The 26633-nt window shown below is 31.5% G+C and overlaps 5 non-coding genes across 5 annotated transcripts; 3 read left to right on the top strand and 2 right to left on the bottom strand.

The window, feature by feature from the left end:
* The first annotated feature begins 9755 nt into the window (after positions 1-9755).
* LOC113381672 lies at positions 9756-9968 on the top strand. Its single transcript, XR_003367559.1, has one exon. It is a non-coding gene; the product is annotated as a small nucleolar RNA U3 (small nucleolar RNA).
* A 1284-nt stretch (positions 9969-11252) lies between these two features.
* LOC113381676 lies at positions 11253-11465 on the bottom strand. Its single transcript, XR_003367563.1, has one exon. It is a non-coding gene; the product is annotated as a small nucleolar RNA U3 (small nucleolar RNA).
* A 3671-nt stretch (positions 11466-15136) lies between these two features.
* On the top strand, positions 15137-15348 carry LOC113381674. The gene has a single exon (XR_003367561.1). It is a non-coding gene; the product is annotated as a small nucleolar RNA U3 (small nucleolar RNA).
* Positions 15349-17681: 2333 nt separating this feature from the next.
* Positions 17682-17894, bottom strand: LOC113381675. Its single transcript, XR_003367562.1, has one exon. It is a non-coding gene; the product is annotated as a small nucleolar RNA U3 (small nucleolar RNA).
* A 3049-nt stretch (positions 17895-20943) lies between these two features.
* On the top strand, positions 20944-21156 carry LOC113381673. Its single transcript, XR_003367560.1, has one exon. It is a non-coding gene; the product is annotated as a small nucleolar RNA U3 (small nucleolar RNA).
* The last annotated feature ends 5477 nt before the right edge of the window (positions 21157-26633 follow it).

Here is a 26633-nt window from a genome sequence, read left to right as displayed (position 1 = left end):
GCACAATGCCATACACCACTATCATATTCATGGTACTGAAGGATAAAAATATCATTTATTGAAACGAAAAATTTAATTAGATGAAACTAGATTCAGCAAATTTGTTGAGATATCTTTAATTTTTAAAAAATAGCAAAAAGGAAATAAAAAGAGGAAAAAAGTTAAGACATTATTTATTTATAGAAGTTGTTGTTGAACTTTTTATTTTTGCATCGATTTGAGAACTTCTGTTTTCGTACAAATTTGTCACCGCTCTTGATGATTATAACGGATTTTTATGTATATTTTTACTTTATTTTTCAAAGACCTGTTTTCAAGTGTAAATATTAGGTCTCTTCTTTGCGCGTTTTTATCGGATATAAATTGGAATAAACATCTGAATAAGAGTCAGTATTATTTGCAACTTTACACGTGTAACTCACTCATAAAATACTTCATTGATAGCAACTCAATAAATTATTTTTGAACTTGTCAAGTAAATATGCAAAATACATTATATATGAGTGAAATGGATAAACTTTAATTTGCAAAATTAAAGGTGTTACTTATGATATTGGTAATTACTTATCGTCAATTAAAGTAAATCTATTGCAAAATTTTTAGTGGTTACAATTTTATCGTTCTGCTATATATTCAGAACTTCCAATTTTTATTATTCTAATATGTGTAAAATTGTGCAAAAAACAATTGTAGGTATTGCAATAATTTTTCTGATCGTTATTGGTGAAACTGCAGGACAAGGTAAGCCCAATGGTTCCACATTATTTCAACTTTTATTTTTAAATATTTATAAGTTGTGCATCATCAAACTTTTGTTTTTTTGTTGCTATCTGTTAACTACAAAAATAAAAAAAGAGTGCGCGTAAGGTTCACACGCGATTGAAGTAAAACTTATTTCTACTGTACAAAATGGCTCTTAAGTAAGAATAAATACATCATATAACAATTTTGAATAATGTTTATTAGTAATATGGTAATACTCGTGTGATGCACACATTTATTAGTGTCAACCATTATACATATTTATATAATGATAAATTATAAATTATATATTTATAATAGCATTAAAAATATGTATAATATTTAAAAACAATAATGTAATTAAAGTCATACTTCAAAAATGACACGATCGGTTTGTCATTGTAATTAGTATTTAGAAATGAACTTTCATTAGAGAAATGAAGTAATTGCTGATTAATAAATTCTATAATATTCGTTCACAGAGTGATTATGTTAAACAACGCCTAAACAAATATTGTTTTCACAACTTCACTCATCATGTAATTGTGTTTGAAGAACTTCATGTAATTAAAATTAACATACATTCATTGACTGCTTGTATTTTTTTACTTTTTCGCTGTCGATATAATCTCATTCTATGAACAGCTGTAATATCTGTTTTGCCTAAAAAATATTTTTCATTTTAATAACTTCAATGGTTTATAGAAACTACGAATAATATAGAAATAATTTCTAATCAATGAACTTACGTTTAGTACACGGCACAAATCTTTCATTTGTTTTATTGTTTTCAAGAAACAGGGTGAAATATTCTTCTGATTCATGCATTTTTCATTAAATCAAGATTTGTACTACAATGTAATTTTAAAATGTTTATTTATCTATGTCGATTTCCTTGTTGATATCAGTACGCATACAACGTTGTTGCCGGCATGCATACAACGACAGATCTCTATTCTCATACACGACGACTAATCACAATCGAGCCGTATAGAAATGATTTAATCGAGAGCGAATGACGAACAGTTCGGTGGTAACGGACTTCCGTTGCATTTGTACGGATTTACACCCTAGTCGCGCCTATAGAAGTTTTACTTCAAAAAATCTGTTCACATACACACACATACACTCTTTTTCCAAATTTCATCTCGTTCGATTCAGAATGGCTTGAAACGTCGAGAAGACATAAAATTAGCAAATCGGTTTATGAAAACATAAACTTTTTCGGAAAGTTTTATGATGTTTCCAAAGTGTTGTAGTAGTTCCCCTGTATGGTCGTCAGTCCAATCTAATTTTATGAAACTGAGAAATTATTTTACATATTAGTCGCAAATTGTTTCTGAAAAATTTATATTTTAAAAATTCGATTTTGACATTTTATAAGAAATTTCTTTTGTATTAAGTTTGTTAATTGTGACTACATTGTTAAATATTAAATTTCTGATCACACTGTGAAACCAAAATGCATGAGTTAAAAGTTTTTTTTGTAAATCTATAAAATAAAATGCTTACACTTATCAATCTGTACAGTAAAAGTTATCGACTACTTTTTTATATATTATCTTTTTTTCTTTGCAATTAATTTTAATAGTTTATGCATTAATAGGCTTTTAACTATACAATAGTAAAATTATTAATTTTTTTTCATAATTTTTTATGAGTAAATTTCATAAATGTTTGCCGCATACCATTTTATTTATATAACGACAATTTGATTAATTTAACATTTATTATACTTAACTGTAGGTAGTACTATAAATATTTTGTCTTGTATCTATAACATATTTTGTTATTAATTTAATATTTTAATATGATTCAATGAATGAATTCAATGATTTCAACGAATATGCGATTCAATAAGATTCTCAACATTAACCGGGAATACCAGTTTACCTTCAAATATTTTTTTCTTCATATGTGAATAATTACTGACTACTGATATCAGTAATATACATACCAATAATTTCATAACTGTTTGTGTTTAGTTATTTTATTTTTTATTTATTTCAATAAGATACGTGGGGTCCTCTGTTTTTTTATTTATTTGTATTAAATTAGGCAATCATTAGAGAAAAAATTATAGAGTAGAGTAAGTATAGTAATCGCAAAAAAATCGAAAACTAGTGGGGCGCATGGCATCGTGCCTTAAGGCAAATTGCTGGAACATTCCGTGTCATAAATTATTATTTTTTAAAAACGATTAACATTTTTGAAAAAAATGTATTTAATAAAAAAATAGATTTTTGAGAAACTATAAATTTGACAAAAAATTACTTTTTTTTGAAAAAAAAAATGTTTCTGAAAAAAAAATGTTTTTTCTTTATTTTGACATATTTTGGAAATTCTGAACTTTTTTTCAAAGCAATCGTACTGCTTTAACTGCATAGAGACGAAATGTCAAAGCGCGTAAGCGCCGCGTCGCCGTCTAACGAATAAACATTGGTACGGAAACCATAGCAATGTGAACAAAATTTATACTTATTATTAAAATTCTGTAAAATATCTGATAATTTTATGCGCATATGTCTAATGATCAATTTTGACCGCCAAATAGCACTTTTTTTTACTTTTTTTATTAGATCTCCGAAACCGCTAGACCTGCTTTCATGAAAATTTGGTAAGTTCTTCTATCTTGTCAATACAAGTAAAATGTTTTTTGAATTATTAAAATCGGACGCTCCGTTCTTTTAAAAACTGAGATACCATTTTTGGCACTTTTTGCCCCGTATCTTCGGAACGACTAGACCTGCCTTCGCCAAAAACTAATTCACCAATGGATGTATGTGAGTGTGTGTGCATGTGTGTGTGCGGATACAAATTTGTCGAAAATTTCAGGAGTACGGATCAACCGATTAAAATGATTCAAAAATCCTTCGATTCGTATTGATAAGGAGACGTGATGATTCATTTTTGGCAAAGGCAGGTCCGGTGATACGGTGCAAAAATAATTTTATTTGTATTGGCAAAATGAAGTACCGTTTGAGTTTTTGCAAAAGTAGGTCTAACAGTTTCAAAGTGAAAAAAGTAAAAACAAATGCCATTTGGTAATCACCATTATACTTATCAGCACATCAAATTATTAGATATTCTATAGAGAGTTTAATAATAGTATGAATTTTGTTAACATGTTCTGCTGCGATACGGCGCTTACGCGCTTCGATATTTTTTCTCTTAAACAGCCACACAACATGATTGCTTTGAAAAAATTAAATTTCAGAAAAATTCAAAGTGTAAAAAAATGTTGAAATATAGGAAAAATATTTTTTTTAAATTTCAAAATTCTCAAAGTAATCAAATAATGTTAGAGGGTTTTTAAAAAAATTAATTTTTGATACGAGAAGTTTCAGCAATAGACATTACTGTTATTTCAGTTCCACTTTTGTAAAAATACTTTATGCCTAAAATTTTTCTGATCGAAATTACTGAGATTATATTCTGTTCGAAATTCATATCATAAAGTTTCTAAATTACGATTTTATGAAAAAATCAAATTTATGCAACATCAAGTAAAAGATTTCACTCAAAACTAGTTCATTGCACAGATCAAGAAAGATTTTCAATCAATAAATATTTCCATTTACTTCATATTTTGTTGAAAATTCTCAGATTAATGAAACTATTTTGTGTGTTTTTATATTCTGAAATATTAGCAAAAACGTGTAAAATACATAAAAAAGTATGTGTTTCAATATTAAACACACACCACGCTATAATATAGCATGATTGTTCCTCTTACGTATTATAGTGTTTGAGTTGCCATTAACCATATTACATAATAGTACGATTATTCGGTTATTAGTCTAATAAACTGAGAAAAGTTAATGATTGCCATTGTCAATAATCATGAGAAATTTAAAATATATTTTTTATGATTTTATTTAATTTTTTTAAGTGTATATTTTAAGACTGACTAAGTGGCATTTGTTTACGGTATCTTGCATCTTGCCATAAACAATTTTATTTGTTTGCATTTTATCAGCTTATTTTTTATATTTATATAAATCTTCAGTCAAAAAAATTTTTATTCTATAATATATTAATTTTTAGATTTTGAGGAATGCCTGCAGCAGTGCAAAACACCGCAAAATTTTTTGGAGCATGTATTAGCATTCGTTCTTGTGATTCTCTCATGAAACTACTTCCAACCTCCAGAGATGATGAAAACATATTAAATTACTTAAAACAATCAGCTTGTGGTTTTGATCAACTAGGACCCAAGGTAATGTAAATTCAAATTGAATATTTTTATTTAAATTTTTATATACTTATACTTGCCACGATGTCAGTAGCTAAAGTATTGGCAACAAACGTTAAAGACATTCACAAAGAAAGCGTCTATATGTCAAACGCAAACCCGAAACGAGACTAATAGAAAAACATTTGAAATTGTAATGAACAATACAAGGATAGCAACCCACCTATACATATAGGCCCTCCCACAGTTTGGAAATTCAAAATCATAAACAAAAACCATCCAAGTGGAAAGTACAAGAACCAAGTGAACTACAAAACATTTTGCGGAAAGAACTATTTACAAACGCACTAATACTACTTACCCTATAACAAACCGGATAATAACTAAGTACTGGATGTTGCTGCTTTCTTATTTGAATAAATCCACGATATTTCTCGTACTAAAATCAGAGAAACAGCCAAACATGAAACAGAACTACAGACCCAACAGCCACCTCACAACAATGAGCGATCTAACTAAAATTTTACGGCTCAAACTCATCAACAGACACATAACACAAAACAAAATATACTAGATACACACCACCAGGGTTCAAAAAACAGCAATCGACATCAGATCCAACTTATAGAAATCACCGTACTTAACTTTAACAGACAAAACCATACCCGATAATATTGGTCGACTTCGAGAAGGCATGTGGATGAGAGGAAATTATTGAACCCTAACTTTTCACCCTGCATAACAATATTATTATTTTCATTTTCTTCTAAACCGCATCTTCTCAGTACATATTGACAATTGGCATTTAACAGGGTGCAACGGGAGTAACGCAAAGCTTCATCCTGGGACCGCCTACATATGCGACATTCCCACTGACGCAAACACAAAATTATCGACATTCACAGACTACTGATTGCAAAATTGCAGAAACACAATGACATACTAACAGATCACGCCAACAAATGGTTCATAAACGCCACCAAACTGACAGACATGGACAAAATAAAAGTGATTCTAAAAAAATACAGACTACATAGAACAGGGCACTGCAACTGTTACTATCCTACCGAACACATTTGTAAACAGTCAGACATACCAACAGCACACGAATAATCTAATAAGCTAACGGAGAATTTTTACCTCAAATCTAGAATCGCGACCATAGTACCTCCGGCAATTTAGTCATTAGATAGTCTGGCACGGCAAAAATGTCTTGTCAAACTATATCCCTATCAACCAAAAGCGGTAAATGGAACACACTATCAATGGAAAATATGTTGGTATTTTTTTCAGATTTGTTTTGCCACACCTATATCATATACTTTAAATTTTTGTCTACGAAAGTACTGTTATATTAATATATAGCAGTATATTACATGATTGTAATGAAATATTTATTTCTGAATTGAATTGATTTGAAAACACGCATGGATTATAGGAAAGGATCCCGTAACGCCGGACGGCACCTAGCGCCGGACGCTCTAAGCGAGTATAGATCTTTTTATTTCAAAATACAAGTGAAAGGTAGAATATTGATACATTTACATTTGAGTGCAAATATAAAAGTAGTACTTGATTTTTATCCGTAAAATGATCTTTTAAACAATTTTAGTAGGTGCCGCTAAATGAACGAAAATGTCTGTCCCTTAGCACCGGACACTAAGTCGTCCCTTAGTGTCGGACAGAAGAAATATTGATATTGCTTGTGAAAATTTACGTAGTTATTTCGATTATTTGATTTTGTTCAGTATGAGTGCTAACGATCACTGCTTACCCCCATTTTTCGTATATCCTAGTCAAAGAATGAAGAGCTTATGGTGAATGCACCAGCTGAGAGCATTGGTGTGGCCCAGCCAGAAGTGTGATGAATAGTGACTTTTTTTGCAATATCTAAGAATATTCTTCAAACACACATGTGCAGACATTCCAGAATGTGGAGATGGCTACATATGTGGTTTTGAAATGTCCGGTACTAGGTGCCACTTTTTAAAATCATATTTTTTTACCAAAGTTTGATTGATAGTATTAATTATTTTTCATTTTTGTTAATATAGTTTTGTTTATTTAGTTAATTTATTTAATTTAGTTTGATTTCTAACTTTGTTATCTAACATAGGTCATAAGTTAATGAATATTTCATAAAATATTTTTTGATTTACTTATAAATAACCTTAGGTGTCTGCCACTAGGCGACTTCCGCCTAATAAATAGTCCCATATTATATACATATCTTCCTGTATTTGTGATAGTTATTATTTAGGAAAAATACTCCATAATAATTGTAGGTATATTATATATTCATTGTATATCAATAAGTAATTAATGTTAAAGTAGTTACTCATATTTATGTCCTGAATGAAAAAAATGTATGAAACAAACATATTTATATTGTTAATACGAAATTTGTTAGGTATGTTGCCCTGTTGGGCATTCTCCATTTGATGAACCAAACCCAGAAAAAAATGAGAAAATTGAAAACAGATTTGAACTTCCTAGTGGTGAATTGCAGCAATGTGGAAACAGAAGTAGAAACTTGCGGGATCACGGTGGATTTGCATTCATAGGTGGAATTACATCTAAGCAAGGTAATAAAATTAATTTATATCATATATTATATAAATTTGATTCGGTAAGAAGGAGGAAATTTAATGAGATAAGCATAGGTCTTGTAATTACAAAGTTTTAGGTTCTAGTATCGTTCACTTCGAAATATATATCTAAAAATAATTTCAAGTGAAAATATATTTTGGGGCTAAATATTTAATCTATAACAACCACTTGGTTGGCTTTCCTATAACAATAGGTAATGAAATTATGTCCCAAGACTAAGAACTTAGACTAAGGACTTATTGAACACTAAGGATAGTTCTGATTGCTGTTCAAAAAAAAAAATCTAAAACTAGATGAAATATTTTAATGTTTCTTGTTTTGTGTGTCCATTCGTTGTATTGTTTACTACTTTTCAGTACACTGTATTTTTTTAATTTGGATATTTTGTAATGTGATTATTTAATACAAAGTAAAAAAAGTTGTCTGTATTGGGTGTGCGGCATATGTTTTCAAATGTACTTTTTACCGCTGGACACTAATCTAAAGTCAAAATTGCGGGTAAAATTGGAAATTGAAAAAATAATAAAAATTGACAAAATTTTCGATCTAGTATTTCTTCTGCATGATACTTAAGATATAATAATTTTAGTAGTCACGTAAATGATCTACTATTTTTTTGTAGAATACAGCAGTATTTTGCCAATACATTCTTAACTTCCCATAGGGTAAGTTATAGTAATCGCAAAAAATTGAAAATAAAAATTTTTATATATCTTTACGTTTCAAAAGTATCTGAACATTTTGGCATACCTTAGAAAAAATGGATGTACGTGTGTGTGTGCGGATACAAATTTTTGTCGACGATTTTGGGAACACCGATCAACCAATTTGAATAATTCAAAAAAACATTCGATTAGTATTGATGAGGAGACGTGCTGATTAGTTTTTGGCGAAGGCTGATCGAGAAGAACGGAGCAACCGATTTTAAGAATTCAAAAAACATTTGACTTGTATTGAAAAATGAAGAACTGATTAAATTTTTGAGAAGGCAGGGCTAGCAGTTTCGGAGATCTTTGTTTTGTTAGACATCGTTTGTTTGTTAGACGGCGACGCGGCGCTTACGCGCTTCTATATTTATTCTCTAAGCATTTAAAGCAGTGCGATTGCTTTAAAAAAAGTTCAAAATTTCCAGAATATTTCAAATTAAAAAAAAAGTTTTTTTTAAAAAAAAGTTATTTTTTTTAAAAAAAGTTATTTTTTTTTCAAAAATTTAAAATTTCTCAAAAATCAATTTTTTTCAAAGAATCTTTTTTTATAAAATTTAATTTTTGGTACGGAAAGTTTCTGCAATTTGCCTTAAGGCATGATGCCATACACCACTAGTTATATATACAATTTGGAACATAGTTTCAGATCACTCAGGGGCAATGGGGAAAAAATATATTTGCAAATTACTACTGAATTATACAAAAAAAATAATAGATATTTTAATTGAAATTCAATACTCATTTGAGGTGAAAAAACAGTAAGCGACAGTAATTATAAGATTTTGATTAGTATGCAGAAGAATGACTAGATCCGAGATTTGTCGTTTTTTTTACATTTATTCAATTTTTTGCCATTTGACCCCCATTTTGACTTGTGTTTGGCGGTAAGCACTAAATTGGAAAAGATAGGTCGTACACCCTATACAGACAACTTTTTTATATTGTGGATCTGTGTAATTATTGATGATATTTCATAATGTATTGCCCAAATTTTTAAACTAGTTTTTTTTTTGAACTTCCCGTAGGGTAAGTTATAGTAATCGCAAAAAAAATCGAAAATAAAGCTCGACTCACATACACACACTTTTTTTTTCTATATATTGTCTCATTCGATTTAGAATGACTTGAAACTTCGAGAAAACATAACATCAGCAAATCTGATTTTTTGGCGAAAACAAACTTCTTCGGGAAGTTAAAAATCGTATTTTATGTGACATGTAATATTTAATTTCATGTTTCACGTAACTACTATCTGTATTAGCTAGGTAAAAATAAAATTAAAGAAAATATGACGAATATTGAAATAGAAAAAATAATGTACATATTATGAAGTTGTGTATCATGTACTCATTTACGCTCAACGCTGCTTTTATAAGCAAAACTTGAAAATGGAATGTTAGATGTTAGATGTCACCGCATCGTGTACCTGGGGCACGTTAACCTGTAATCGCCGCACAAACCTGAAAGGATTTTGCTTGCTTCGGTCGAAACGTCGTTTGGGCAAGATCATACTTTACAGGATCATTTCTGTAGTATGTCTTCACAATCTCTTCACTCAAACGTGGAGTTGATGCGACCTCGACGATGAGTCGTAGCATCGCACCCTGAGCGTGAGAAAGGTGATCAAACTTCATTTGGAGTTTGATCATCATCGATGACCGTTCGCCAAAATCCCTCGTGGATTCTGGTCATGGGTGTGATGCTTTCTGAGAGGTCTCTTTTAAACTTTATATTATTGTATTATCTTGACAGCGTTTCAATAACAACGACGCCCCAATTTTATGCACTTTTAATGTTTCTTCTTATTCAAAGGAATGATAGATTTTTAGTAGTAAGCTCATAAATCATGGTTATTGTATACTATATTGTAATGTATTGTAATAAAACAGAAATAAAAACTAAAAAAAACTAAGGAATGATAGATACAAGGACAGTTAAAGTTTCAGCGAGATACAAAAAACGTCAACTTATTTTTAAATTGATTGTGAGCCCGGTCAATTTTACTTCTGCGCGTAAAGCAGATGTGATGACCAACCACACCACAGAACCTACAAAAATAAAATGCATTTGCAGCATGCATCGCTAATCTATATATTTTATACTTTTTATTCCATTTTTCATTCTAATTGAATCAGGGTTACAATAATTAATAACTTAACAAAATTGTTTAAAAATGTTATAAAAGAAATCTCAAATGTCCTCATCGATCCGATGCGAGCTAAAAAAAATGGCACAAGGTCAAAAGTCAAAAAATGACCTTTTTGCGAAAAAGCAACAAAATTTATTCCAGGGAGTTATAATTTACAAATGTTTCGACATCTTTTTCGTCTCGCTTTTCTCGATCTTCTTCTTCTTCACTTTGAGTATAAGCTTTTCCTGGTTTAAAGAAATGAATAATTTGTTCAGTTCGAGTTCGAGCAGTTCCTCGCAAATAGTCACAAACAAATCACGGTTCATTTCAATGTTCAAAACTAAATTTACTGTTAAAAAAATATCAGTTAAACATGCTAATAATGATGCTGATGACTAATTATTGAAACAGCGATGAAGCAATTTAGTGTGACAAAGTACTTTTGTAGTTGGTGAAGATATTGATTTACTCATCTTACATATTGCTCGAACTCCAACTGAACATTTTTTTTAAACCAGGAAAAGCTCATACTCAAAGTGAAGAAGTAGATCAAGAAAAACTGTACATTTGAAAATTACGACTCCTAGGAATAAATTTAGTTGTTTTTTTAGTTTGCCAACAAATTCACAAATATTATTTTTGTAAGTGTTCCGAATCAAATAAAATCACAACAGACCCCGTGAAAAAAAACGAGCTAGCACACAACTTACTTTTCAAAGATTTTCGATATTTAAAACGATGACTCTGCGCGAAAACAGTAGTATTGTTGCATTTTGCACATAATTTTATGCTCACTGCAATATTGTTTAGGTGCGAAGCTAAAATTCGCAAAAAGGTCATCACCACAATAATATGAAGTTTAAAAGAAACCTCTCAGAAAGCATCACACCCATGACCAGATTCCACGAGGGATTTTGGCGAACGGTCATCGATGATGATCAAACTCCAAATGAAGTTTGATCACCTTTCTCACGCTCAGGGTGCGATGGTATGACTCATCGTCGAGGTCGCATCAACTCCACTTTTGAGTGAAGAGATTGTGAAGACATACTACAGAAATGATCCTGTGAAGTATGATCTTGCCGAAACGACGTTTCGACCGAAACAAGCAAAATCCTTTCAGGTTTGTGCGGCAATTACAGGTTAACGTGACGTAGGTATACGATGCGGTGACATCTAACATCTAACATTCCATTTTCAACTCTTGATGTTTATAGAATGAGTGTTGTAAGTATTATGCGCGTTTATTCTATAGTTAGAAAAGTGCATTAGGTGAACGAGTTCCTATAACGAGTACATGATGGAACTTCATAATATGTCATTTATTTCCAATTCAGCATTTATCATGCTTTCTGAAATTTTTTTCAAACTTGATAATGATATTTATCTAGCTAATGCAAATGGTAGTCATATGAAACATGAAACTAAATGTGGCATAAACAATATTTAACTTTTTGAAGGAGAAGTTTGCTTTTGCAAAAAAATCTGATTTGCTAGTTTTACGTTTCCTCGATGTTTCAAGTCATTCTGAATAGAAAAAAACCGAATTTGAACTAGTGGTTCACGGCAAATGGCTGGAACTTTCCGTACGTCCAGTAATGAATTAAATAGTTTCCATTATATGAAATAAATATTAAATAGTTCCAAATGTATTATTATAAACGCAGTAAATTTCATAATTTGTATATTTTATAGACAAAATATAAAGGTTTATAAATCCAACGACGATATTTATATTGGTTTACATGAAGAGTAAATAAATAAAACTTAACCAACCGCATTTGAAGTGAAGGATATTGTCTAATTTTCATAAGAATTGTATAAACTAAATAACTAAAAGTTAAAAATTATTAACTATATAAATGAGCTTTAGAATTTTAGCTGAAAATTTTTCTTAGAAGATAAGATATTTTTTCGAAATTTATAATTAAAAAAATGCCCAAACTAGTTGGTATGTTATTTAGCTTGAGGCAAGTTACATGAACTTCTCGATATGTGTAAATAATCGACTTATTAATCAATAAAAACAAATTAATTTATGAGTGATTAGGAGTATCCGAGAGGATTTATTACACATAATTGAAAACGAATGAACACGTTAACTCGGGGTATTTTCTAAAAGCAAATTTTCACAAATCAATAATTTTTTTAATTAAATAAGTTTTCGTAGGACTTTAATGGTTTAGTATGTTCATTAAGACCAAGTAATCTATCGTTGTACCAAGTAAATCATCTAATTTTAATTTTAGCAATGTCAACAAAACTACTCATTTCTCAAATTTTGATGAATTTGAAAATTAAACTACTTGTCGTAAGGCCTATTAAGGTATTATTTCAGTAAGTTCTATAAGACCATGATATACATCGCCAAAGAAAGTTTCATAAAATCGCTTAATTTTTTTTTTCAATAGGTATTACAAGAAAAGGCTCGGAAGATTTTCACCTAAAACTAATCAGTATTATTCCCAACTAATATCTTTCGAACAGTTTTTGAGTTTTTAAAATCGCTTCGGTAGAATGAGCTTAATGTGGACAAATGTTTAACACTATTTTTCAAATTACAAAGAAACGGCTCGGCAGATCGTGTCACAAAACTGACAAACTATATTGCTCATTGAGATACATCGAATAGTTTTTAAATTTCTCAAATCGGTTCAGGCGTTTTGAGCAAAGCAAACGTCGATGAAAGGTCTAATTTTAACAAATGCAAAAAACACAAAACAACACCATTTTTGCAAACTTTGACGATTTTAAAGCTAACGAGTTGTCGTAGGGCGGTAATATTTTAGTATGATCTAGAAGACTATGGTATCTACCGCCAAAAAAATAATAAGAAAAATTGTAGATTTTTTTTTTAACTTTTTTTACAAGAAAACGGCAGGCCAGACTCTGCACCAAAAACTAGTATAGCACGATTCCCAACCGATATCTTTCTAACGGTTTTTGAATTTTCAGAATCGATTCAGAATTGCGGGCTAAAACGTGGACGAAAAATTTTTTCACTTTTCTGCGATTTACAAAGAACGGCCGATCGGCCGTAGCGCAAACGATAGTCCTCATCGAGATACATCGAATGGCTTTTGAATTTTTGAAATCGGTCCGCCGTTTGAGAGAAAACGTGGATTTACGGCAAAAAAATCTGTTCACATACACGCACACCCACACACATACTTTTTCCAATTTGTGTCTCATTCGATTCAGAATGTCGAGAAAACATAAAATTAGCAAATCGGATTTTTTGATGAAAACATAAACTTCTCCTTCGGGAAGTTAATAATATTTGACTCATTTTTGTTTAGATTTTTTCGAGAATTTTCTCAACCAATAAAAAGATCAGAAATATCTACGGATTTATAATTTTTTTTTTAATTACAATGTTTATTACAACTGTTAAATAGTTAACATCTAGTAATATTGATAAATAATAACGTAAATTTAAATAAATAAGAGAGCAAAGTATAGAATTTACATGAAAATAATATCCGTAATATGATGATTTAATAAATGGAAAATATAATTTAAATAGTTTAAGTTAAAATATTATTTATTACACAAAACATCCAAATTTGTAGGAGAATGGCCCTGGGTTGCCGCTTTAGGCTACCGTGGAGAAAATGGATCAACTAAATGGTTATGTGGTGGTGCTCTAATTACTAGAAGACATGTGCTCACCGCTGCTCATTGTTGCTCATAGAGCTGATTTGTGAGTAAATTTTATCAAATATAAATATTGATTGACTACTGATGGCCTGATGATTTGACATTAAGTCGATCGGTTAGTACGATAAATTATGAGTCGTGTGCTGTAGATCAATTTTGAAGTATGGCTGCTAGGACCGTATCGTGAAAGGGGCTAGTAGTAACAGGCCTTAATAAATACTTGCATATCTTCACGTTCACGGTCAAGGTTTCTGATATTTTGTAGGTACTTCAGAAAACATGCATGTGCGTGTATGTAAGTTATGTAGGTCTACTTCAAAAACATTCGATTCCTATTGAAAGCAGATGTTTTAATTAATTTTTGGCAGAGGCAGGTCTACCCGTTTCGAAGATACGGGGTAGATAAAAAGCGTAGTTTTTGAGAAAACGGAGCCTTCGATTTCAATAATTCAAATAACATTGTACTTGTATTGACAAAATAAGGATCTGATTAAATTTTTGGGTACGCTGATTTAGCGGTTTCGAAATGAAAATAGTAAAAAATGCCATTTGGCGGACAAAATGATTATAAGACATATGCACATCAAACTATCATATATTTTATAGAGTTTTAATAATAAGTACAAATTTTGTTTATATTTCTATAGGAAATCATGTACGTAGTTCTAAATATTATTCAATGATTTAAATAAATGGTAAAATTTTTTACAAAACAAGAAAAATATTGTAGACTGTTCATTTACTTTTTGTAATTCCAAAGCCATTTCTAATTGACTTGATTGACTTTTTTATCACAAAAGCGACTTTAGGCACTAATCTTGACTGAAATATTTATTCAAAATTTGATGAATTTTTAAAATTAAACTACCTGCAGTAGAGCGCCAGAAAGGCGCGCAAAAACGTGGACGAAAAGTTTTTCACTTTTCTTCGATTTACAAAGAAACTACCAAACTAAAGCATAAACGCGCATATACAAGAGTTGAAAATGAAAAAGTAGATGTCACCGCTTTGTATGCCTGGGTTACATTAACCTGTAATCGCCGCACAAGCCTGAAAGGAGTTGGCTTGTTTCGGTCGAAACGTCGTTTCGTCAAGATCATACTTCACAGGATCATTTCTGTAGTATGTCTTCCCAATCTCTTCACTCAAACGTGGAGTTGATGCGACCTCGACGATGAGTCGTAGCATCGCACCCTGAGCGTGAGAAAGGTGCTCGAACTTCATTTGGAGTTTGATCATCATCGATGACCGTTCGCCAAAATCCTTTGTGGGTTTGGTCACGGGTGTGATGCTTTCTGAGAGGTCTCTTTAAACTAATGTATGACTGGCGCCGCCATATCGGAAAATGGCGTCAATAACAGTTTTTTTTTTAACAATTTCTCTTTGCCAGCTTGATTAACGATAAAAAATAGCTATGTGTACGAATTAAATTAGAAAACTGGTGTGGTGAGGGGTGCATGATGGCATCATGCTTTAAGGCAAATTACTTGAACTTTCCGTACAGTATTTAAAAATCTTGGTAGAAGAAAACCCAAAAAAATTTACACAAAATGTGTACACATTATTAAAATCTCTTTAAAATGTCTGATAATTGATGTACATATGTCCAATAAACATTTTTGACCGCCAAATGACATTTTTTTAACTTATTAACATCACGTAGGGCTAGTTATAGTAATCGCAAAAAAATAGAAAATAAAAATTTATCTTTACGTTTCAAAAGTTTTTGAACATTTTGGCAACCTTAGAAAAAATTGATGTATGTGTGTGGCTGTGTGCGGATACACAAATTTTCGTCAACGATTTCGGGAACACCGATCAACCGATTTGAATAATTCAAAAAACATTCGATTTGCATTGATAAGGTGCTGGTTAGTTTTTTGCGAAAGCAGGTCTAGCCGTTTCGAAGATACGGGGCAGAAAGTGCCGAAAACGGTAACTCAGTTTTAAAGAGAACGGAGCGTCCAATTTTAATCATTCAGAAACATTTTACTTGTATTGACAAGATGAACAAATGATAAAATTTTTGAGAAGGCAGGTCCAGCGGTTATGAACTCTCAATTAAAACAGGTTAAAAAATTGTCTAAATAAAAAATATTAAAGCTGATTTTCAAAATTTCCGAAAACCACATGCGGGCGACAAACTTTGAATTTAATTTAATATAACCTTAGGTTTTTGTATTTATTATACCTGGTCAAAGTAATGAGTAACTGATTCTTTAGGTATTTTTGTATTACGAAATATCTTATCTCTTATCTTTTCTTACCGTAGTCACAAATTAACTTGGACAAGCACATGGCTTAAAACAGCGTAATACTAGACGGTGCTATAGCATTCATCGTGTAGAACTAGTAATATATAATGTGATCTGACTACCCTTATAAACGGTATTGTATTTGTACTGTATTTTATCGTAGTAACAAATTATCTTGCTTAAAAAAGGAGCCTAATAATAATTAACGGCGCATGATGATATAGAATTCATTGTGTAGAACGAGTTATCTTCTATATATATAAAAATAAGTCGGGTTTTCCTTCCTGACGAAATAACTCCAGAACGCACGAACCGATTTCGACAATTTTGCATTCGTTGGAAAGGTCTCGGGCTCCGCAAGGTTTATAGCTAAGAAAATTAGTTGGGCATGGCATCGTGCCCTAATGCAAATTGCTGGAACTTCACGCACCGTAATTAAAAATTCGAGTAATGAAAATAATCAACAATTGTTTTAAATAATTTCAAATAGATTATCTACATATATCTACATATATATATATATATATATATATATATATATATATATATATATAAAAGTTGGGTTTTCCTTCCTGACGATATAACTCCAGAACGCAAGAACCGATTTCGACAATTTTGCATTCGTTGAAAAGTCTCGAGCTCCGCACGGTTTATAGCTAAGAAAATAAGTGTGCATGGCATCGTGCCTTAATGCGAGATTGCAATTTCCAGTTCGCCTTGCGTTCGCAATGACAACTAACAAGTCGCAAGGCCAATCGCTTAGTGTTTGCGGGATAAATTTCAAACAGATTATTTAGAAAATCATTATCTATCAGATGGGCAGTTATACGTTGCCTGTTCACGAGTTGGAAAACCATCCGCTTAGTTTGTGTTAACGTCAGACCAAAAAACAAAAAATGTGGTTTACCAAAGACCACTTCCATGAAACGGATAATTTGCGGATTTACTTTTATTCACTTAGAGAAGTTCAACTAAAAAACACTTTATTTTTGTAATCGAAATAAATTCATTCCTGTTGTGTAATAAAAAAAATTTCCTTTTCAAATATAAAACAAACAAAAAAATTCTTCATCTTTCTCACGAAACCATTTGGTGGCGAAACGGAGTTCGTCGGGTTTGCTAGTTACTAATAACTACTTAATTACGAAAAATGATTTGACTACCCTTATCAACGGTGTTTATTCAAGATTAGGTCATAACCAATTTAAACAAATTCACTGTAAATTTTTGTATCATCGGGAGACTTCTTACTGTTCCCACCGAACGTGTTGTTGTTAATTACTTCTTCCTATCTCTATTTTGAATTAGAAGAATCACACACAAAGACGTTGGCGTCGTTTCTGGAATTCAGTCAAGTTAAATGTATATTGTTGAAAAGAGAGACCTCTCAGAAAGCATCAAACCCATGACCAAAATCCACGAGGGATTTTGGCGAACGGTCATCGATGATGATCAAACTCCAAATGAAGTTCGATCACCTTTCTCACGCTCAGGGTGCGACGCTACAATTCATCGTCGAGGTCGCATCAACTCCACGTTTGAGTGAAGAGATTGTGAAGATATACTACAGAAATGATCCTGTGAAGTATGATCTTGACGAAACGACGTTTTGACCGAGACAGGTAAAATTCTTTCAGGTTTGTGCGGCGATTACAGGTTAACGCAGGTATACGATGCGGAGACATCTGTCGTTTCATTATCATCTCTTGTTGTTTATAGAGGGCGTAACATGCACGTTTATGCTATCGTTAGGCAAAATGCGTTAGACTCTAACGGTTAGAGAAATGAGTTTCTATAACTGGCAGTTGTAAAAATTTAATATCCACTGATAATGACGTGGTATTTAACTTCAAAAATGATATAAAAATCTGTAAAATCTCCGATTTTACTTGATGTTAAGCTCTCCAATAATTTACTCGTTCATTTCAACATTTAAATCAACCATTCTTAACAAATAGTAGTTCTCATATATCACTTTTTGTTATTACAGAATATTTTTGGAAAATTTGATCAAAGTTATTTGATTGGAGTGGTATCTTATGGATGCAGATGTGCTGAATTTGGATTTCCTGGCGTATACAAAAGAGTTAGCGCTTGTTAGAAAAAACTGAGCTAATAAACAATAGAAAAACTAAAACAATGAAATCGAAATTAAATAAATATTAATAATATTAAAAATATATAGTAAGATATTTATTATATTAGTAATAAAAAAAAAAACAAATGAAACCATTGTACTTTTCTGGTAATTTCATCGGCTCGCCCGATTGTCTTTAAAAAATAATAATTGTTTAACAATTATTGTTAGTTCTGGCCAATCATGTTGCAGAACCTATCATCTTGTCCTAGTAGATTTACACAAAACGATTTTAAAATTATGCTTACATTTATGGTGTTAAAATATGCTTTTAAAAATATAAGCAATCCATTGTTTCAGCATCAAGCGATGACCAAATTTTACAAATATAACAAGCTGCCGAAAAAGCTCTTTCTCATTCTACACTTGTCGGCATAATTGCCATAAAGAAATAATCCGAGTGACATTATTAGTCGATATGAGTTAGTACTTAGTATAGTGTATTTTTAACGTCCCATAGGGTAGTTATAGTAATGGTCCGAAAATGAAAATTTTTGCTTTTCTCGACGTTTTGAAGGTTTGTTTGTTTTGAAAAAAATTGTTTACATTTTTTTTTCAAAATATATTTTTTTTTCAAATTTTTTTTTCAATTTTTTTGTATATCGAAAATAATTCAGATTTTAAATTTAATTATGACTAAAGTTCTAATATACTTTAAACAAACTATTTCAACTTTGCAATTCAATTTATATAATTCTTATAAATAGTAGACAATGTTACAATATTTATAAGAATCTATTTGAAAACATTTAATATTCCTCGATTATTAACTTCCCGAAGGAGAAGTTTGTTTTCATCAAAAAATCCGATTCGCTAATTTCATGTTTTCTCGACGTTTCAAGCCATTCTGAATCGAATGAGACCAAATTTGGAAAAAGTATGTGTGTGTGTGTGTGCGTGTGCACCAACAGATTATTTGCCGTAAATCGCCGTTTTCTCAAAAACGGCTGGACCGATTTCAAAATTTAAAAGCCATTCGATGTATCTCGATGAGGACTATTGTTTGTCAGTTTTGCGTGATGATCGGACAAGCCGTTTCTTCGTAAACAGCAGAAAAGTGAAAAGTTTTTCGTCCACGTTTTAGCCCGCAATCCTGAATCGATTTTGAAAATTCAAAAATCGTTCGAAAGATATTGGTTGGGAATCGACCTGATTAGTTTTTGGTAGAGATTGGCCGGGTCGTTTTCTTGTAATAAGGTGTTAAAAAAAATTTTTTTCGTTGATTTTTATTATTATTTTTTTGACGGTAAATACCATAGTCTTCTAGATCATACTAAAATATTACGTTCCTACGACAACTCGTTTAGCTTTAAAAATTTGTCAAAGTTTGCAAAAATTAGTATGGTCTCTTTGGAATTTGTCAAAATTAAAACTTTCATCGACGTTTGCTCAAAAACTCCTGAACCGATTTCAGAAATTTAATAACCATTTTATGTATCTAGATGAGAATTATCGTTTCCCAGTTTTGTGCGACGATCGGCCGAGCCGTTTCTTTGTGATTTGGAAAAAAGTGTTAAACCTTTCGTCCACATTTAAGCTTATACTACCGAACCGATTTTAAAAAATCAAAAACTGTTCGAAAGATATTAGTTGGGAATGATACTGATTAGTTTTAGGTGAAAATCTACCGAGCCGTTTTCTTGTAATTAACTGTAGAAAAAAAATTTAAACCGATTTTTTTATGAAACTTTTTTGGCGATATATATCATGGCCTTATAGAACTTACTGAAATAAGACTGCCGTAGGACAAGTAGTTTAATTTTAAAAATTCATCAAAGTTTGAAAAAATGAGTTGTTTTTTTGACGTTTGTTAAAATTAAAATTAGGCGGTATAACGATAGAGTACTTGATCTTAATGAACATATTAAACCATTAAAGTCCTACGGAAACTGGTTTAATTATAAAAATGATTGATTTGTGAAAATTTGCTTTTAGAAAATACTCCAAGTTCACGTGTTCGTTCGTTTTCAAATATGTGTAATAAATCCACTTGAAATACTTTTAATCACTTATAAATTATTTTATTTTTTGTTGATTAAGTCGATTATTTAAAAATATCGGGAAGTTCATGTAACTTGCCTCAAGGCAAAATACCAATACCAACTAGTTGTTTTTCTTTTTAACTGCCCGTTGGGTAAGTTATAGTAATGGCGAAAAAATTGAAAATGAAAATTGACACACATATAATTTTTCTAAATATTGTCTCATTCGATTTAGAATGACTTGAAATGTAGAAGTAACATAAAATCTGCAAATCGAATTTTTTGCGATAAGTTTCAGATAAAAATAAAATTAAAGAAAATATGACAAATACTAAATTAGAAAAAATAATATACATATTATGAAGTTCTATCATGTATCATGTATCATGCTTCTATAAGCAAAACTTGAAAATGGAATGTTAGATGTTAGATGTCACCGCATCGTATACCTGCGTTATGTTAACCTGTGATCGCCGCAAAAGCCTGAAAGGACTTGGCTTGCCTCGGTCGAAACGTCGTTTTGGCAAGATCATACTTCACAGGATCATTTCTGTAGTATGTCTTCACAATCTCTTCACCCAAAAGTGGAGTTGATGCGACCTCGAAGATGAGTTGTAGCATCGCACCCTGAGCGTGAGAAAGGTGATCGAACTTCATTTGGAGTTTGAACATCATCGATGACCGTTCGCCAAGATCCCTCGTGGATTCTGGTCATGGGTGTGATGCTTTCTGAGAGGTCTCTTTAAATATTATTATCTTGTGCTTTCCAAAAACAACACCATCGACTTGGCGTTCTTTATGTTTCTTCATATTCAAAACAATGATAGGAGTGTGGAATGAAGAACAGAAGACGTTCGAGAACAGTAAAAGTTTCAGCAAGATACAAAAATAGACGGTCATTAACTTCCCGTAAGGCAAGTTAAAGTAATCGCAAAAAATCGAAAATGAAAATATTTATATATATTTACGTTTCAAAGGTTTCTAAACATTTTGGCAAACCTTTAAAAAATGTATGTGTCTGTGTGCGGATACAAATTTTCGTCGACGATTTTGGGAGCACCGATCAACCGATTTGAATAATTCAAATAACATTCGATTCGTATTGATAAGAAGACTTGCTGATTAGTTTTTGGCAAAGGCAGGTCTAGCCATTCTGAAGATACGGGGCAAAAAGTGCCAAAAACGGTAACTCATTTTTTAAGAGAATGGATCGTCCGACTAATAATCCAAAAACATTTTACTTGCATTGACAAACTGAAGTACCGTTTACATTCTTGAAAAAGCAGGTCTAGCGGTTCCAGAGATCGAGTGAAAAAAGTAGATTTTTTTTTTTTTTTTTTGTTACAATTTATTTTTGTTAATCAAGACTTTAATGTCTTATTTACAAAATTGATATGAGCAAAAAAAAATACAAAAAACAAAAAATGCAATACATTGAATATAAAATGAAAAAAGTTGAAATAAAAATCAAATTAAAACAGTAATACAAAAATAATAACATAAATGAACGATGACGTGATGATGTATGCCGCGTACTACGTCAGGACGCGTGCAGACATTGGGCTAGGAGTTTGGTAGATCGGAAGGCCATTTCTTGCTCAATCTTCTTATCGGTCCCTGAATCGCTTGAATTGTAGGATTTGTATGCTGGATTAATTTGTTGTTAAAAGATGAACTTCTAATCTTGATCATTTCGTTGACTGTTGAGATTTTCAAATCCTTATGTAGGCAAAAATTCGAAATATACCAAGGCGCATTAGTAAGGATACGCAGAATTTTATTCTGGCACCTTTGAATGATGTTTATGTTAGATTTGCAAGAGCAACCCCATAGTTCGATTCCATAAGTCCAAATGGGCACTATGATAGTTTTATACAAAAGTACCTTGTTATCAAGAGAGATTTCAGATTTCCTCCCAAAAAGCCAGTAAAAATCTTTTATTTTCAGTTGGATTTGTTTTCTTTTTATATTCAATGTGCGTTCTCCATGTCAATTTCGAATCAATGTGCATGCCTAAATATTTAACAGAATTGCATAGTGGAATTATTGAATTGTTCATGATGATAGGTGGACTGTTGTGATGTTTTAGAGAAACAATTATGTGCTGAGATTTTTCGATATTGATTTTGATATTCCAATCTAAAAACCATTTTTCGAGACTAGATAAATAATTTTGTAATTGACAAGTTGCTGTTCTAATATCGGAATTGCATGAAATAATTGCTATGTCATCGGCGTAAGTGCATATGGTTAGAAGATCATCTGTGGGCATATCGTTTGTGAAAAGAAGATAAAGTACAGGGCTTAGCACACTGCCCTGTGGTACCCCGCATTCTATATTTCTGATGCTCGAAGTCACATCTTTAATTTTGATTCTAAATTTTCTATTAAGCAAATATGAGCTTAAGATATTGAAGTAGTTTGGAAAAGTTGTTTTGATTTTATATAGGAGTCCTGAGTGCCAAACCTTATCAAAAGCCTGACTGACATCTAAGAATACGGCTACGCTGTGTTCCTTTCTATTCATGGCTTCAAGAATACGAGGCACCGTTCTGTTGCATTGTTGAATTGTAGAGTGATTTTTTCTGAAGCCAAACTGATGGTGAGGAATCCAACTATCATTCGAATGATCTTCTGACAATCTCTGCAACAAAAGTCTCTCTAAAATTTTTGATAATATCGATAAAAGACTGATAGGACGGTATGAACTAGCAGTGTGATGGTTTTTGTTTGGTTTAGCGATCATAATAATTTCTGCAGTCTTCCACGCTGTGGGCCAATAATTGTATTGAAGTATGGCGTTGAAAATATTTGTTATATATAAAATACCTTTTGTAGGCAATTCTTTTAACATCTTTGGAGTAATTTTATCCATACCTGGCGAAGATCTATTTTTTATCCTTTTTATTTCACATAAGACATCATTTGGTGAAAAATGTCCTAACGGTGTAGAATGTATGGGTTGATTTACGAAATTGTTAATTAAATTATTCTGGGAAATATTTCGAGCGCTAAAAATGCTACTTAGATGATCAGCAAATGCCTCCGCTTTTTCTTCGTTGCTTTTTGCCCAAATGAATCCGTTTTGGTTGGTTATTTTCAGAGGAGGGTTTTGTTGTAGGGGTTTACTTTTGTTTCTGATTGGTTTCCATATGGAATTATCGTACCTATTTAACTGCAATATATACGACCTGAATGTACAATTCTTCCATTCTTTCATTTTTTTCCTCAGCGTGTTATTGAGATGATTAAGCGATGTCTTATCCGTTGGTAGATGAGAATGTTGCCAGGTACGTCTTGCTCTTCGTTTCTGTGCAATTAGCTTCTTAATCTCTTGCGGAATTATTAGATTATCATTTCTTGGATTAATGTTCGGGGTGATCTGCTTGGTTGTTTCACGTACAATCTCAGAAAAATAATCTATATTATTTTCTATATCAATAACGCTTGTAGGCCTAGATTTTGGTAATAATTTTGAATCAAGTATGGATTTGAATTGAATCCAGTTAGAAAGATTGTTGTGTAGAATATGATTGTTGATAACTGGAGTAGGAAATGTGCTAAACGTCACAAGTATTGGAGAATGATCTGAAGAGAGATCGTAACTAGATTCAATATTGAGATTTGAAAGATCAATACCTTTCACAATAAAAAAATCTAAAAGGTCTGGAACTTTAGTAGGGTCAGAAGGCCAATAAGTTGGACTGCAAGTTGAAATAAAGGAGAGGTTATTTTGCCCTATGGCTGCATGAAGAATCTTTCCTTTGGCTGTAGTTAGTCTAGAACCCCAGGCAATATGTTTACAATTAAAGTCACCACCAATGATAAATTTATTACCTAATTGAGAGAAAAATGAAGAAAACTGAGCACAAGAAATTTTGAATCTTGGTGGACAATAAACAGCAGAAACACAAAAATTATATAAATTTGTTTCAACAGAAATTTGAGTTGCTTGTAGAAAATCAACAGAAATATTTGGTAGAACAAAATGCTTTATATTATTTTTGATTAATATAGCCGAACCGCCGCGAGCCCTGCCACTTGGGTGATTTGAATTATAAGTAGTGTAGTTATAAATTTTGAAGTAGTTTTTTTCAGTGAAGTGAGTTTCTGAGATTAATAAGATATCTATTAAGTTTAACTTTAAAAAACATTCTACTTCATTTTTGTGAGGTATTAAACCGTTGGCATTCCATTCAGCAATTTTAATTATTTTTGCCATTGCTTTTGTTGTTGACTAACGTGGATAACATATTTATTATTATGGTGTTCTGTTGCAAAAGCTGATTGAAGATATTTTTAAATTCTAAAATAAGTGTTGCTAGAGAATCAGAATCAGGATTTGAAGGTAAATGATTAGAAGCAGAGTAATTGTTTTTTGCAATGTCTGCATAGGATGAATTTTGAATTGTTGGATTTAAGGCCGGAGAAATGTGTTGTTATTTATTATTAGAATTAGAATTATTAGAATTTTTTAAAATTTTGGTTATTTGGATTTGGATTTATGACTGATTGATTTACTGAAGTTTTGTTTCTTTGTTCTTTAATTTTTTGGAAGTATGAACAACCGCGATAATTAGCTGGATGAGCACCGTCGCAAAAATAACAACATGCCGGAGCATTCGGATCTTTGGTACAAGCTTAGTATTATGATTGTCACCGCATTTTAGGCAAGCAAATGATCTATTGCATTTTTTTGGTGTGATTAAAGAGTTGACAGCGAGTGCATTGTATAATGTTGTTGGACTTTCTCGGTGGTTCGACGCGTATTATGCAGTTGAATAATTTATAAATGTTTAAATATTTTTGTTATTTCTATTTGGTTCCAGATCAACAAAAAACATATTAAGAGGTTCTTTTGTTATTCTATGTCTAATATTTAGGATATTACGTACGACATGACCCTGTTTTAATAGTTCTATTTAATTGCAATCTGTGCTTGTGTAGCAAAAAGTGTACATTTCTAAGAACAACCCTATAAGCCTTCTCTTCTGTTTAATTGATATGTATGATATACGGCATTAGTTCTTTTAGATGTCTGGATAAAGTTCGAAAATGGTCGACAGAATTACATAGAATTTTAAATGTATTGTTAGCTAAATTCTCAGGAAATATTGATCGTGCGGAATTATTTCATTTAATTGATTACGACATATCATTAATATCGACTCCGTAAATAAAATATGGAGGGGCTTACTGACTGGAGCCGGTTTAACTGAGTTGTCATCAGCATAGCTGTTTCTATTGTTGAAAGGGCCGAAAATCGGTTGAATTTGACATCTATCCTAATGGTTCAAATGAAGTTTTTCTTTTTTTGAAATTGACTACTTGCCATGAATTAGGAGGTTTCTTGACATCAGAATGTGGTTGAGTGAGGCTTGTAGATTGCACTATTACTAGATGATATTACTTCCTGTCTGAGTCAGAAAACTGATGAAGTTGAACGCAGCGAGACCTTTCCGATGTAAACATATTGGTCCGACCTTCTTCGCGAGGTATCTTGCTGTATTTGCTGGATCCAATAACGGTCTTTCGTAGTTTTGGGATTGCTGATGGTTTACTGTTCGATCCATATTCGTTTCTATATCTTGATTGAAATGTAAGACATTTTTTGAGATTCCACAAACGCACATTAGAGTCTCGATATGTATGGTTTTTTGTAAGCAATTATTTAATCATCTGTACACTTTTGTAAGCTTTTCATGCAATTTTAATAAACCGTAAAATTCAATCTGACCAAAGTAGAAAAAATAATGCCATTTGACGGTCAAAAATGATTAGACATATGCACATCAAGTTATCAAATATTTTATAGACATTTTAATAATAGGTATAAATTTTGTTTACATTTCTATGGATTCAGTACCAATGCTTATTCCTATAGACTGCGAGGCGGCGCTTACGCGCTTCGATATATTTTCTAAAACAGCCATGTAGCACGATTGTTTTGAAAAAAAGTTCAAATTTGTCAGAAAAATTCAAACAAAGTATGAAAATTTTTTGGAGTATAAAAAAAACCTATTTCAGCAATTCCAAATCCCAAAAATTCGCAATAATCTGATTTTTTTCACAGTTTTCAAAAAAACTTAGATGTTTTTTTTTAAAAAAAACATATTTTTTCGTACTGAAAGTTTCAGAAATTTGCCTTCAGGCAGGATGCCATGCACCACTACTTACCAAATTTATTTATGTTAGGTATTTGGTACGTTTGGGAG

Source organism: Ctenocephalides felis, unplaced genomic scaffold (genome assembly GCF_003426905.1).
Source record: "Ctenocephalides felis isolate EL2017-DRISC unplaced genomic scaffold, ASM342690v1 CF-g0.4_SCAFFOLD_02980, whole genome shotgun sequence".
In the NCBI taxonomy this organism is placed as follows: Eukaryota; Metazoa; Arthropoda; class Insecta; order Siphonaptera; family Pulicidae; genus Ctenocephalides; species Ctenocephalides felis.
The sequence above is the reverse complement of the archived record's forward strand: the minus strand, read 5'-3'. Positions and strand labels throughout refer to the sequence as shown.